The sequence below is a fragment of the Thermobia domestica genome, chromosome 12 (assembly GCF_964235325.1).
Source record: "Thermobia domestica chromosome 12, izTheDome1.hap1.1, whole genome shotgun sequence".
In the NCBI taxonomy this organism is placed as follows: domain Eukaryota; kingdom Metazoa; phylum Arthropoda; class Insecta; order Zygentoma; family Lepismatidae; genus Thermobia; species Thermobia domestica.
The window spans coordinates 23,148,012-23,162,348 of NC_137465.1; positions in this window are offsets into that span (position 1 = coordinate 23,148,012).

Consider the following 14,337-nt stretch of genomic DNA (forward strand, 5'->3'; position numbering starts at 1 on the left):
TGAAAGGAATATTTATTTATGTAATGCGTAGTGGTACTAACAACTGCATTATTACTCTGAACATGATTATCATAATTAGAAAAATTATTCGGCAATCTATCAAAACATATATGATCATGAGGCATTGTCCTACCCGTCCGAAACATGCCTATAGGAGTCGAATTTTTAATTAAGGACACCCTCTTATAGTAATCAGAAAGACGCTGATAATTGTTAGTTGGTCTATCACGATTTGGCAACTCTGAACTGTTCTCAGAAAATTGAAACCCCACTTGCCTAGGCATAACAGGACTAAATGATGAATTTTGAATAACACCTGTAGGAAAACCTAAGTTCTCTCTTGTAACTTGATTAGTCTCCGCAGGTTTTGGTGTAGGAGGGTGAGCAAGACAACTAAAGTTCCGAGGAAAAGGTTCCTCTAAACTATAAATTCTCGAATTATCTCTGTCACGATCATATAACTGGAAAAATTGACTTCGAGGGGGTGTCAGACTCATTGTAGCCCTACCTAAACTATCATTTGACATATTTGTCAAGTGCCCAGTCTGATCTATAGTAACCAATCGTAGATCATCTTCTGAATTATCAATACGAGCTGACTCTTCTCGCGAAAACATTTTCAATTTTAATTCAAGACAAAATTTAATCAAATGTTATAAAAAGGTAGTAATTATTGACACAAAAAATCAATTCAATAATCAAAAATCAAATAATAACACATAAATGACATCAGTATTTAATATACAGGCTACTACTCACTACACTTACTACTAATTATACTAAAGAAGAAATAGATCTACCCTCAACTATAAGTTGCTTTCAGAAATATACTACTTTATATGCATTCAAACTTCCGTTCATCCAAATATAATTTATTTATTTATTTATTTATTTATTATTATTATTATTATTATTATTTTTAACAGACTATCTTAAATGGATGTGGTCAGCAAAATAGAAAAAATTCTCAATATTCATATACATAAACAATTTATTACCTAACAACAGAATGAGAAACTAACTGAACCAATCCAACCTCAATTCCAATACCAAATATGGCGAGGTGCAAGACAAATATAATATCGTTAGATGCAAGACAAAAATAGTGAGATGCTAATCAAAAATTATATGGTGAGAAGCAAGACAAATAGTGAGATGCTAGACAAAAATAATATGGTGAGAAGCTAGGAAGAATCTTTGTAACGCTCCCGCGCTTAAAAGTGAAAAAACATCTAGTTCGTCCAACGAACCCACAAAATAATTCGGTAATAAGAATTACAAGCAAGGACGATTCGGCAAATCACAATACAGTGGGGTGCTTTAAGAATCACAGCCGTGCTCCTGAAAAAATGTCAGTCTCTGTATATATAAATATATATCCCTTAAGTAAATTACCTAAAGTCAAGAATTAACAATTAAAGAATTAAGATCTTAAATAATTACACTAGCAATATATTAATTCAAAATCAACGAAATTCAATTTAATAATTTATTTTCTTTAACAGTTTGCATTAAAACCAGAAGAAAATATTACAGCAAATATTACTTTTTAATCACCCTATATATGATTCAGATCTCATTCAATCCGTAGTATAACAACAGTTCCAAAAATTAATAAATATTGAAAGTTCACAACTCTATTATAAATTCTTATATTAAATAGAATGATTTGATTTGGTCACACCGTCAATCACAGACTTCTACAACTAATCAAATTATAAATTGATAGAATTATTTATAAGTAAGCCAATAGTCAACCGACCAAATTAGATTATAAATATAATTATTTTAAAGCTCAACAAAAGTTAATTAAATGAACCAAACAGATTTGAATCAAATAATTAATTGCTATAATTCGGAGACTAGATTGTTACAGTTAATCAACGAGTTTTTTTAGTGAGTGGTGTTGAAATCTAAATATTTAGTTTGGGACGCTATTTCTAAATCGAGAACTTTCAGAAGAAACGTTATCAATAACAGATTAATTAAACAATAATATGCGAAAGACCCTAAACAGAACCTAAAGCAATATAATTAAGTTTCAAAAAAACTCCAGAAAAAAAAGAATCCGACAATTTCAGAACTGAGCTAACTCCCAATAAATAGTTTCAGAGAACAATGATAATCCAAGAAAACTATTAGATCTGGCCGAAGATTTTACGGAACTAACCTAAACTTCGAATCAAAAAACTCACGTGAACTGGGAATAAAATTTGCTACTCTAACGCCAATCGGAAAATTAATTGCAAACAAACGATAAATTATAAGTTCAAAGAATATATATTAGGACTAAAAATTGTAACAAACAATTTTGAATGAACCAATTCAGACGGTTGATTTAACAATTAAATAAAACCAAATTGAATACGAAATAAACCCCAACAACAAGAAATGTTGTTAAAGCACTGAATCGAGTTTATTCTTCCGTAATTTTAATTTGAAAGCTAGCTTCATTCAACTAGATCAAATAAACCAAGAGTACCGAACTTTAATAATAATCCAATGTACCAACTATGAAAGAAACCTTCAAACAATAAGGCTGACGTCGCAAAAGTACTAGCAACTAAAATCCGAATGGGACACTAAATAAAGAAACTATCCACAAACTAAATTACTACGACAAAATTACTCAAAACTGAAAGAACTAAAAAGGACGCTAAATATAAAAAAATTTTTACAGAATTGACTATTAACGGAAGATTACTCAAAATCGAAAAGAATTAATTGTGACACTAAAGTAAACTAACCGAACTTCAAACCTAATTAATTACAAAGACCCTGAAACTGAAACAAATGAGACGAGAAACTAGAACTACTAACCTCCCAATAAATTATACAAAAATAGTCGAAATTGAAGCAACTAAATGGGGACGCTAAATTAAATCAACCTTGAGACCAATTAACCAAGAATACTAGAAATTGAAGCAATTCAATGGGAACGCTAAATTAAATTAACTTTCAGACCAATTAAGCAAAAAAATATTAGCAATTGAAGCAACTCAATGGTGACGCTAAATTAAATCAATCTAAAAATCAATTAACCAAGAATACTAGAAATTGAAGCAACTCAATGGGAACACTCAATTAAAACGACCTTCAGAAAAATTAACCAAAAATATTAGCAATTGAAGCAACTCAATGGTGACGCTAAATTAAATCAATCTAAAGATCAATTAACCTAGAATACTAGAAATTGAAGCAACTCAATGGGAACGCTAAATTAAAACGACCTTCAGACCAATTAACCAAAAATACTAGTAATTGAAGCAACTCAATGGTGACGCTAAATTAAATCAATCTTAAACCAATTAAACAAAAATAACAGTAATTGAAGCAACTCAATGGGGACGCTAAATTAACTCAATCTTTAAACCAATTAACCAAAAATAACAGTAATTAAAGCAACTCAATGGAGACGCTAAATTAACTCAACTAACTAAACCAAAGTCAATAGTACCTCAAACAGAATATTGAACACAAACTATGAAAAATCCACTCCTTAAAAGCAGAGAACTTAACAACCCAAAAGAAAAACAGAGAGAAAGAAATACAAAAATAATATTTTTTCACTTACCGCAATTACGTTAACTGCTGGGCTTTCTTTTCCATTCTTCTCAATAGAAATTAGAGCAAACAATCTTTCTCAATCGGAAATAAATCCAAACGATGAATAATCAAAATGATTCAAAAAGTCCAAAGATTTCGATAACAGTAACAAGCGATGTAAAAGCAAAAACCACAAAAACAGCAATGAATTCAATTAGAATAAGTCCCTCTTAGATTTCAAACACACCCACTCAAACATGCATACAGCAACTCGTTGACGTATGCATTTTGGGATTCCTTCGGTGCTGCGAGATAGCATCTCAGGCAACGTTCAATTCTTCCTAGCTTCTGGCGCGAGGAAATCAAGGCACCAGCCACGAGGAAGAGCGCAATGGTACAAAGTTGACTATTGACGTATAAATACATAAAACTCTATACAAAACATCTCTATTACTTTTCAAAGTGATTTCTTTTCAGTTTTTCTTCACACTTAATGTCTCTTCTTTATTCTTTTATTTCTTTTTTTTAAAAAAAGAAAGACAGAAAGTTTTTTATTTTTGTGTTATTTTCGCATAAAAATAGTCCATATCACACCCATAGCAGAACGTATTTCTTAAATCCAATAATGCCCGTTGGTTTTAGAGTCCAAACAACAGGGTACCTCAAAAGTTCAGATACAAAAATTGAAATTGACAGAAAATATTGTGACGATGAGTCCAAGCTGTCACAACGAGTACACCCCTGCTATGTTATATAATCTTATGTAATATGTGCTATGGTTCGTGAGTCCAGTGGGCGGGGTCTGGCGCCGGCCAATCAGCGCGGCACTCCTAAAAGACCGTGCGCGTGGCCAGGAGGCGTGGTCAGCCAATCAGTGCAAAGGAAGCGGGGATCCGGTGCCAGCCAATCAACGTCAAGGGACGTGGCCGGGGTCCGGCGCCAGCCAATCAGCGTGAAGGGGGCGTGAACTGGTGCCAGCCAATCAGCGTCAAGGGGCGGGGCCAGCCCATCAGCGTCAAGGGGGCGTGGCCGGGGCCGGGGTCACGTGACCTGCGCCAGCCAATCAGCGTCAAGGGTTTGCGCATGCGCAGTAGGAAAAAACTGCCCCAAGTGTCCCCTCTCTACTATCATATCATGTAAAAATATACGTGCAAAATTTTATGTTCAACTTACCTCTAAAATTCAGCGCTGGTTTCTGGAATTCTTCTTTTCTTGTAAAGGATTGCACGCTCTATCTCCCATATTAATCAGTGTTGCGAGATAACCGAGAAACTTCTTAATTAATTTTTTCTCAGTACTGAGCATTTAACCCTATGTGCGTTTTCCCCTAAATGACTATTCACCCTATTTTATGCAAATTGTAAGTCAAAAAATGGAATTTCTCAGCGGTAAATTCCATCCATGAACTGGCTCATCCTGTAGGAGCAATAATGAACTCATTCAATCATATGATATATTCATATTCTGTTCATATTCATATTCATAATCATATTCATATATTTTATGACAGAAATTCGTTCCATCTAATCCTGTGGTTCAAAACTAATGTACTGGGGTTCAAATAGTACTTTCACGTCGTACTCTACGCGTCCAATCTACGAATTTGGTGTCAGAAGAAAATTGTTTGTTTTTGAGTTAAACATCCCACGATTATTAACCGAGGCTGAGGGAGGCGGTGATTTTTAAGATGGATGATATTGTTAGAGTATTGAAATTGACAAACCGCTGAACCTCGAGAAAACCAGCACACAGTGTTTGCCCCCCACAATGCTACTTGGAAGATACTGGGATCGAACTAGCGATCCAACCGACAGAAACGGACTGTCTAGAATGGTGATAGCACGACCCCTAAAATGGCCCATATATATATATATATATATATATATATATATATATATATATATATATATATATATATATATATATTACGTTTTGGTACGTTAATGTCGTATTACAATATCTCTAAATATCTTAATATCAGTCTTGAAAAAGAAATGTCCAAAAACCATGCATTGAATAGTATGTAGAAAGAATCATCTGTAAATCTGACTTCTACGTTCGGATCTGGAAGAAATTTTATATTTTATCAAAATTTCCCTAACTCTCCAAAACTTTCTTATGTTAAATTTCAACGTACATAACTAAATCTTGGGCAATATAGTGAGTAGAAAATGACTAGGTTGTACACGACAATAGCGCCTAGGATCATAAAATTTGATTTATTGCTTTCTAATGACCTTGGTGTAGTTAAATGGACTAGAATACTATGTACCGCACCGATAGAAAAGTTTGACTGGTTGCTGAAAGGTTGGGGTGAGGTTGTTAACTTTTATGGTTCCTAGAACCATGGGTTTTGAAGCTTTTGAGGGTTGTCGCTGAGGAAAATGGCCGCCAGATGTTTTTGTTTTATTTTTTTTTGTAGTTTACTCGCACAACTATGCTATGGTCATATTAAAATTCCATAGGAAGCTCAGCTTTTGTATTAGTGCGTATGCCAAATTATTTTCGAACAGACTGTGTAAACGTACTAAAAAAGCAGGATGAACAATTTTTAAATATAATGTAATACAACTAAAATTCCTCACATGCGCCACAAACCATCCAGAGACCTCCTATGAGCGCTGAAGCATGTCTCTGCGCTCCGCAGTATCTCACAATACTTGCCAATGTCTTTTGTTTATCATGCAGTTTACTCGCTGTTAAAATTTTTATGAGAATTCGGATAGAAACTATGTTTCAAAGTACTAAAAGTTACTTGATAAAGTATAGCTTCCAATGAACAATTGACCATTGTGTACAGGTATAACATGGCTCCCACGACCGGCCTCATATCATAAAGAATGATCTGCTAACATTATTTTTATGGCTTGCTTTAAGGGGAAGTTGAATGTTAAATGTGTGACTTTATGATAATATTCCCAGCGAAGGAAAGAATATTTATTTATTTTGCATTTTCTTAAACTTTTCGCTACAATACGAAGTTCGTTCTAATACTATATTGCAGAACCTTATACGCTCCTCCCTGTACGGTGTCTGTCTCACAAGTGCCCCCTGTGCAATGAACAGCGTATGCGCGAATGGTAACGCATGTGTATCTGTCCCCACAGACAGCTTCTTAACCTCCCTTCTCCTGATACCAACGTTTGTCTGCTTCTCTCCCTCCCCTTGTGACCATGAAGGCATCTTTCCTTGCAGACAGATTTTCCTCCTCCCAGCTCTGACTGGCTACCCCGCTCTATCCTTGAACAGGTTGACCGCCTACCCCCTCTCTCTCTCTTTCACTTTGTGAGTCGTGTGGGAACAACCACGAATTAAGGCTACTTTCTCCTTTCCCCTTTCTGTCTCGTTGTAAACTAGCACCTATTTGAACAATGAATTATAGGTACTTTCTATCTCCTTAGAGCAATTTCCGGCCTCAGCTCTTGTCACGAGAAATTGACTGGCTTTTTCCTGTGTAAATACAAATTGCAATTACCCGTTTTTCCTGGGTCATGTTTTTTAGTGGACATGTCCCTTTCTTTCACCAGTAATATAGGTTTCCTTGTCATGTCAATTGATGTTATCAAATTTATTGCCATGCAATCATCGATGGATATGGGATGAGCTGACAGTGATTTCCATTTTTTTATTATGCCCATTTATTTTAACGGTCTTCCCTCTTTGAAATATGGTGGAACCTCAAAATTTACAACCATGAAACTATCGACGTATATCAGGTGAGCCGACAACGCTTCCTTTTTTCTTATTCCAATGTATGAATCATAATTACAACTCACTCCTTCCCTTACTTATGACTCCTTTGGTAGTACAAGTTCCAACGAATTTTCCAGGAAAAAGAACCGTGGCGTCGTGTTGACTACATTTCCTTGTATACTGTGTTTCAGGATTTAAAATTCTATTGTGAAAGAAGATGATAAAATCTTATTCACTAAACTCTCAATAAACTGTTAGGAATTGAGATGTTTGAACATGTGGAATCTCATTAATGAAGCTCTTAATAAAACTGCTAGGCATTGACCTGTGAATAAAACTGCTTTTGTACTGAAATGTTTCAACACTTGTAGGCGCAGTTATCAAATTTTGATGGTATATGATGATCTTAATAAAGCGCTTTGACATTGAGATGAACGTTTTCATATATCAATACATTTTTTCTTAAATTGATGATCCTTACCCGTTTTCTCTTTTAGACTAATGTGATAATGTTTCCTGACCTCCCTCCTGTTTTTAATCTTTCAATAAATATAAAAAACAAAATATTTCTTAGTTTTCCAATATCATTTTCTCTAGCGGTGTGCATAGTGAGAGTGTGCTTCTGTGTTTGTTTCCAAGTAGAAAAATTCCCAAGCCAACCTAAGTCTTTACATTATAATTAACAAGTACTTTGATACATTTAGTTGAATACAATTGGGTATATTGTAATAAGAAGTATTTAATAGTTCACATTGTAACTTTATACACGATCCAAAACTGTTTTGTCATGCAAATGTTAAAATACGTGGTCCTTCACCAAGAATCGAACCAAGGCCCATCTACGTAGTAATGAGTCATGGTCTTTGAAAAAATTCCGGGAATGGGGGAAACGGAAGTACTACAAGGAGACCCATGGACATGATCGTGTTGTTTAGCACAAAGTGTTTGTTCATCGTAAAAGTGTGGTTGGATCATAGATTTCTGAACATTTTTTTGGTGCTCCCCACATAGTGAGCTAGTACCCCATGAACTTTACGAATGATAAATTATTTGGTACGAACTAATATAGTGACACACCAAAGGTTTGCAAATGATTGGGTGACATACAAAATGTAAAACTTTTCTGCGTTGGTGGAACTAAGGATTAGGACAATACTTCAAGTAACAGTGAAATGAAAAAAATGAATTAAAACTTGATTCCTATATAACCAAGCATACGGAATTTTAAACTTCATATCAGTTGAACTGCGTGTTCTGTATCGCTTGAACTCCATGTCTCGTCTCGTCTCAAACTACCTGTTTAGGTTTGAACTGTATTTCTCTTAGCGTTTGAATTGTCTCTGTCGTCTCGAATTCAAGCGGTTGTTTCGTTTCATACTTTTATAAGGTTAATGCACTATTCAGGAGACGATACATGACCCTGGGGTCAAACCAGCGACCCCAACGTGATAGTAGAGACGAAGGAATGAAATTTTTGTAATTCATTTAAGTTCGCCGTTCAAAGGATTGGGTCAGCGAGACCTGAAGCAAGACCTGTATATGATTAATAAGGTTCTTAAGTTATCGCATTCAATCAAAATAAAATTAATTTTTAAAAGTGTGTCTCACTTTGTATTTAAAACCTAAACAAATATATAACAATAATATATATAGCTTTTTCTGTATTATAAATACAATTCTTACTATGTAGAACAAATATCGCATTGGTATAAAACTTTTAATATATTCAAATATATTTTCAGCGCATTCATTAGGAGTATCCTTTTCAGTATATATAAATTATGCGCGTGCGTGGTGTTGTGATTTATACGTTGGTAAGATGTACAGTCAAAACTAGTTGTTTCAGCGGATGGAAAACGAGAAAAGTAGAGACTTACATAATGTTATAGATGTAAGAACATATTCTTCTCATAATAAGTAATTCAAACTAATCTTTCCTTATCGCAAAAGTAAACGTGTATACTCTAAGTATATTTCATTACGTGAAAAACATTTTGAACTTGAAAAACAAAAGAAAACTATTGTTTTGCTTCCAAATCATCCTGATATTCCCGAAGGAGAAGTTGATGCATTCAACATTATTTATCCCATATAAGATATAATACGTGACGCTGTGTATAGAAGAGATTTCAGTTATCCAGATATACCTTTGAAGAAGAAGTAATAGTGCAAAATACAATTTTTAATGACATTCTAATATTCAATGATTTGAACAGTGATTGTACTCCTAATGAAGTAAGTTGAGTCTGTGTAAACAATTATTACAAAATTATAAACTCTTTGAACCTTTACTTTCTGGAAATTGTGCGATACGTAGTGATATACAAACTGTGCACAAATATGTAACAGAAACTGGTGAAGCATTAAATACTATTGTGTGGAATTCACTAACTAGGAAATCAATTCGTGATCAAATATTAAAACAATATTTAAAACCACATGTATAATATATAGATGTAAATATTATTTCATAACTTATAAACAAATTTAACTATTCATATCAAGAGATTACATTTAATGATTATCATATTTCCGATTTAAGAGAATCGTATCTTGAGCATGATAAGTATGTGTTTCAACAATAATTAGTGTATCAATGCGAATATCAGTGTACATCTTTGACTGTGAATGAACAGTGTGTGTTACTGAGTATTGCAAGTTAACGGGTAACATGTAGTCCTTTTGCAATGGTTGTTTTGAAAATCGCAGTATTTTAAATAAACATGAATGCATTACTGTAGAATATGAAATTTTGTGCTACATCGCATGGCGTGCCATGGTTAGTGTAAAAACTCTTGGTGTGTTATATGAAGAATTTGTATCAGTATATAGTCATATTGAAACTTATGATTGGATATTTACATACGCACTATATAGCATATTACTAAACATGGAGTACATACAATTAATTACAGAGTTATTCTTACAAAAATATTTGCAATATAATAGTGTGTAATTTTAATGTTGTAAATAATAATGGCAAATAAAACCTCTTCTGCTAATCATTAACAAAATACTGAATACAATGTGTGTAAGTTAACGAAAAACTGATAAAGACCTTCAGCATTAAATTGGCCAACACTAATTGTATCGTGCGGACATAAGCCTTTGACCAGGTAATGGCAACTGCCTTGAAACAAATGCAGAGTATGAGAATTAAATCTGTCGTATCTGTAGTTTCGTGTGAAGGAAAAACAAACTTCCAAACCACAGGTTAAGAACAACTCAAGTTATTAATATAAACTATGCCGAAGATTATTGACTTATATCAGGATAAAAGAAATACGAAAGACGTTTTGAAAAATAGAAAAGTAACATACAACTTTCGAAGAGATAGATTAGAACAGAGGCGACACGAAAAGTATCGTAAACATTTCTCGTCTTGTCTCGATTCTCAAAATAGTGTAAGTTCGTTCTTTAAGTAACAATTGCTCTGCAAAATGAATCTTATAGGCTATAGGTTATTTTGTTACTTTGTATTTTAGAGCTCACTGAATTATGGTCTTTGTAGGTATTTTTGTAGGAAAACTTTTATGATTACCTCTGCAAACCCTAAAAATTAGATTATTACATGCCTTACTGTTGAGTGATATTGTGATGATGGGGAGCTCTCTGGTTTCATCTTGCTCGTTTTTCCTATATATTTGGAGAACTGCTCACGCTAATACTTAGCGGTTGTCACAAGAGAAAAATAATAATACACACCAAGAGTTACTTGGGAATAATAGGAAATTAAGTCTAGGGATTGAATAAAGGCTTTTGTTAACATTAATGAGACCTTATTTACATGATTGATTAGTCAACATACAGCTCATTCCTTTGAAAGTTGTTACCTTATACTTTATATAGTGTAACATGGGCCGGTAGTTTTGAACACCCAGTGTATATAAAGAAATTTTTACCTTCAGTGGAAATTTTAAAATATGTTTCTTTATTGTATTATGGTAAAAGTAGGTCGCATATTTTGCGTAAATTTTATTCAAGTTGATAGTTTCAAATATGCATTACATGAAAATACATGGTTATTAATTATATTTTGTAAGTTTTAAGTATTTAGCCGGAAATATGGCATTATTTTAGGAAATAAGTGTATATTTTATCGTTTTATAGGGTTTTTAGTTTATTTCTATGCATATTTTGGTATAGGGAATCTTTAAAAGAAAACTAAAATTTTATTTCGTAATTTTCTTCAAAGTTCTAAATTTGGAAAGTCAGCCATAATTTCTTCTTTATGCATCTCTTTGTTTCGGAGTAAATTATCTGTGATTGGGTCATCGGCAATCAGAGCTGTGGTTGAAATTTTCGGCTTTCTTTAATGTCAGGAGAAAAATCTATCATCCTATAGTTACGTCATCAAAAGCATCCAATTAGGGATCTTCATCCCATTGTCTTTTTCTTTTTTTTTTCAACAGAAGCAGCCGTAAGAAATAGACGTAAAGTTTTCAACGTCTGCACAAAATTGTAGAAAATTGTTATGTTAAATAGCGACGCTCTCTTGGAATGGTGTTCCTCGAAATTACATAAATGTTGTTGACAGTCTAGGTAGGGAGAAAATAGTTGGCAGCAGTCGTATAAGACAGTGGTCAATCAAAATTGTGTGAACGGTGAGTAGCGTCAGGGAAGAAGAGGTGAACTGGTACTCCATTACCTCGTGGAAACATGTTTGGACGCTAGTGAATTTGAATTTTTTTTGCAACCACCGAGTAAATCTGTGGATGGGATTTGGTAGCAGGTATTCGTTATTTTTAGACTCCTCAGTCTATAGATCGTCGAGGGATGTATTGCAAGTAAGTAAGAAGCTAGTGAAAACCGAAAATTTAGTTTGGATAACTGAACCTCGAAATTCACTGTTTCGTGACATGACAGAAAAAGTGTGGTTTTCTGTGCAAGTGTTGAATATTAAAATGATGTGCTAAAGTTTCAAGTTTTCTGTCATTTTGATTATAGATATTCTGATTTGATCAGAAAATGATTATAGAAATTTTGACCACTTGTAAAGGTCATTGGTGTCTCATGGTCTTTAATGGCCAACTTCCTGCGACGCCTCTTTGCAGTGGAGTATGGCTCGGTGTTGGAGGATCAGTTAAGGGTTGGAAGCCGGATTTAGGAGGTTGCTTGCTATTTGGCACTTAATAGGATGCTGCACTAGCATTGCACTGACCTTATTTATTCCCAATTATCATCATGGTTGAATAGCAAGGGTTTCTCTTGAATAGTGAGGGCTTTACACTCTTGAATTAAGCATTCTGAATCATTTCTGGATTGGAGGCTAGAGTTAATATCTTGCTTATGATCAACCAATATATTATTTTGAGTATACCAATCACGAAGGGCTTTGCACTGGGCCAAAGCACATCGGAGGGAATTTATGGAATGGGATACACAGTGCTCAATAGAAGGCTTTCCAATCGAGGGCAGCCCATCCCCTCTAAACCTTCAACTTTAATATTAAATAACTCGAATAGTCACTTAATTTTATTACCACCTTTACAATATAGCTTACAACTTTTTTCTTTGACTACTGTTTATACCATTTGTTTTAGTACGTGGATGGACATTCCATCCGTATTGGACCACTGTAGTCCATGAATGTGCGCGGTCTGGCAATGAATGCGTGTTTGTTCAGCAGCAGCTAGCTTTTCAATGGGAAAAGGTAATTGCACCATACAATGGAACAAGAAAGAATTATCAGAGGCTACAATCCCTAATTCTCGCTAATAAGAGTTTTTACCTAGTAGAAAGCCTTGTAAATCAATTATTAAGGTGTGTGTATCATACCGTAGAGGGAAAGTCTGTGAATACAGTGAAGCAAGGAAGAAGGGATCTTGAAGAATCCCTTGGTATGCTGATAATAGTAGAGATAAAGAGAAGGCATGAGCATGACGAGTTACAAATTCCTCTCTCCACGTATTGAATAGGACATTCTGTAGTAAGTCTTCTTCTATTTGATAAGATACCTAATAACGCATCGCTTTGTTATCGCATAGACACAGGTATCTTCTATATACCCTGAGTTACACACATTGCATCTTGCATTTCCGGCCATGATTTATTATGCGCATCCTTGAGATATAAAGGAAAGCACTTATAGTATCTGCTACTTCTATTTAAACAGTGATAAAATATCTATGCCTGTTAATCATAGTATTTAGTTATAATTATTTATATTTATTTATTTATTTATTCATGTATTGATCGTGAATAGTGCTATGCTTGTACCAAATTTCACAAAATTAAATCCCCACGTTAAGCGGGTTTGCATATCCAGGCTCCTAACTATGAAAACATTTACACTCAGTCCAACCTCAATCATTTCGCGAATTCAACCTGTTTTACGTATGTTATTAGGACATAATATCAATTGTGATATATTCTTAAAACACTTTTATACATTGCAAGAGCTGTAACATCCAAATATTTACTGAGAACTCATAGTCGTATCGAAATAAACAAAAGCGAGTATGGAACAGTAAACTACTTTCACCAAAGGCAAAAGAAAATGGTCGAGTGGTTTGTCAGTTCGCATCAAGCCGCCGTCGAGTCAACACGGGTGCTCTGGTGCTTCCACAGTGTACTATAGCCTATAGTATCGTAGACCATATATACGTTAAGTGTATTTCATAGCTCTGATTACTATATCAAAGCAAAACTACTGAACTAGGAGTTATACTCCGTGCTCTCAATTATTGCCGTTTCGACGTAGTGTCGTTAATCAGTGCAAACGTGAATATGGAATATAAAAAATATCTTCAATTTAAACTAGAATTTGACAAGAAGTTCCGTGCAGTTCGACCAGTCCCCTTGGAAATCTACCATTGGATGAACTCCACTTTCCCAGGTATTTTTGATCACATCAGTGCCATGCAGTTAAATAGTGAAAATTTTTGTATTTTTCTAAAATTCAAAACGCAACAGGAATACGATGACTTTGCAGCTCATGCCCCTAGTGAGGTCCCATTCACTCATTCAAATAAGGAAGTGAGTTTTGTTCGAATTATTTCCGCAGCAGATCCGACTACCCTCCTTCGTGTGTTTGAGTTCCCTATCGAGGCACAGAACAACTTATTGAGTGAGGCTCTTAGTGCATATGGTTCAGTG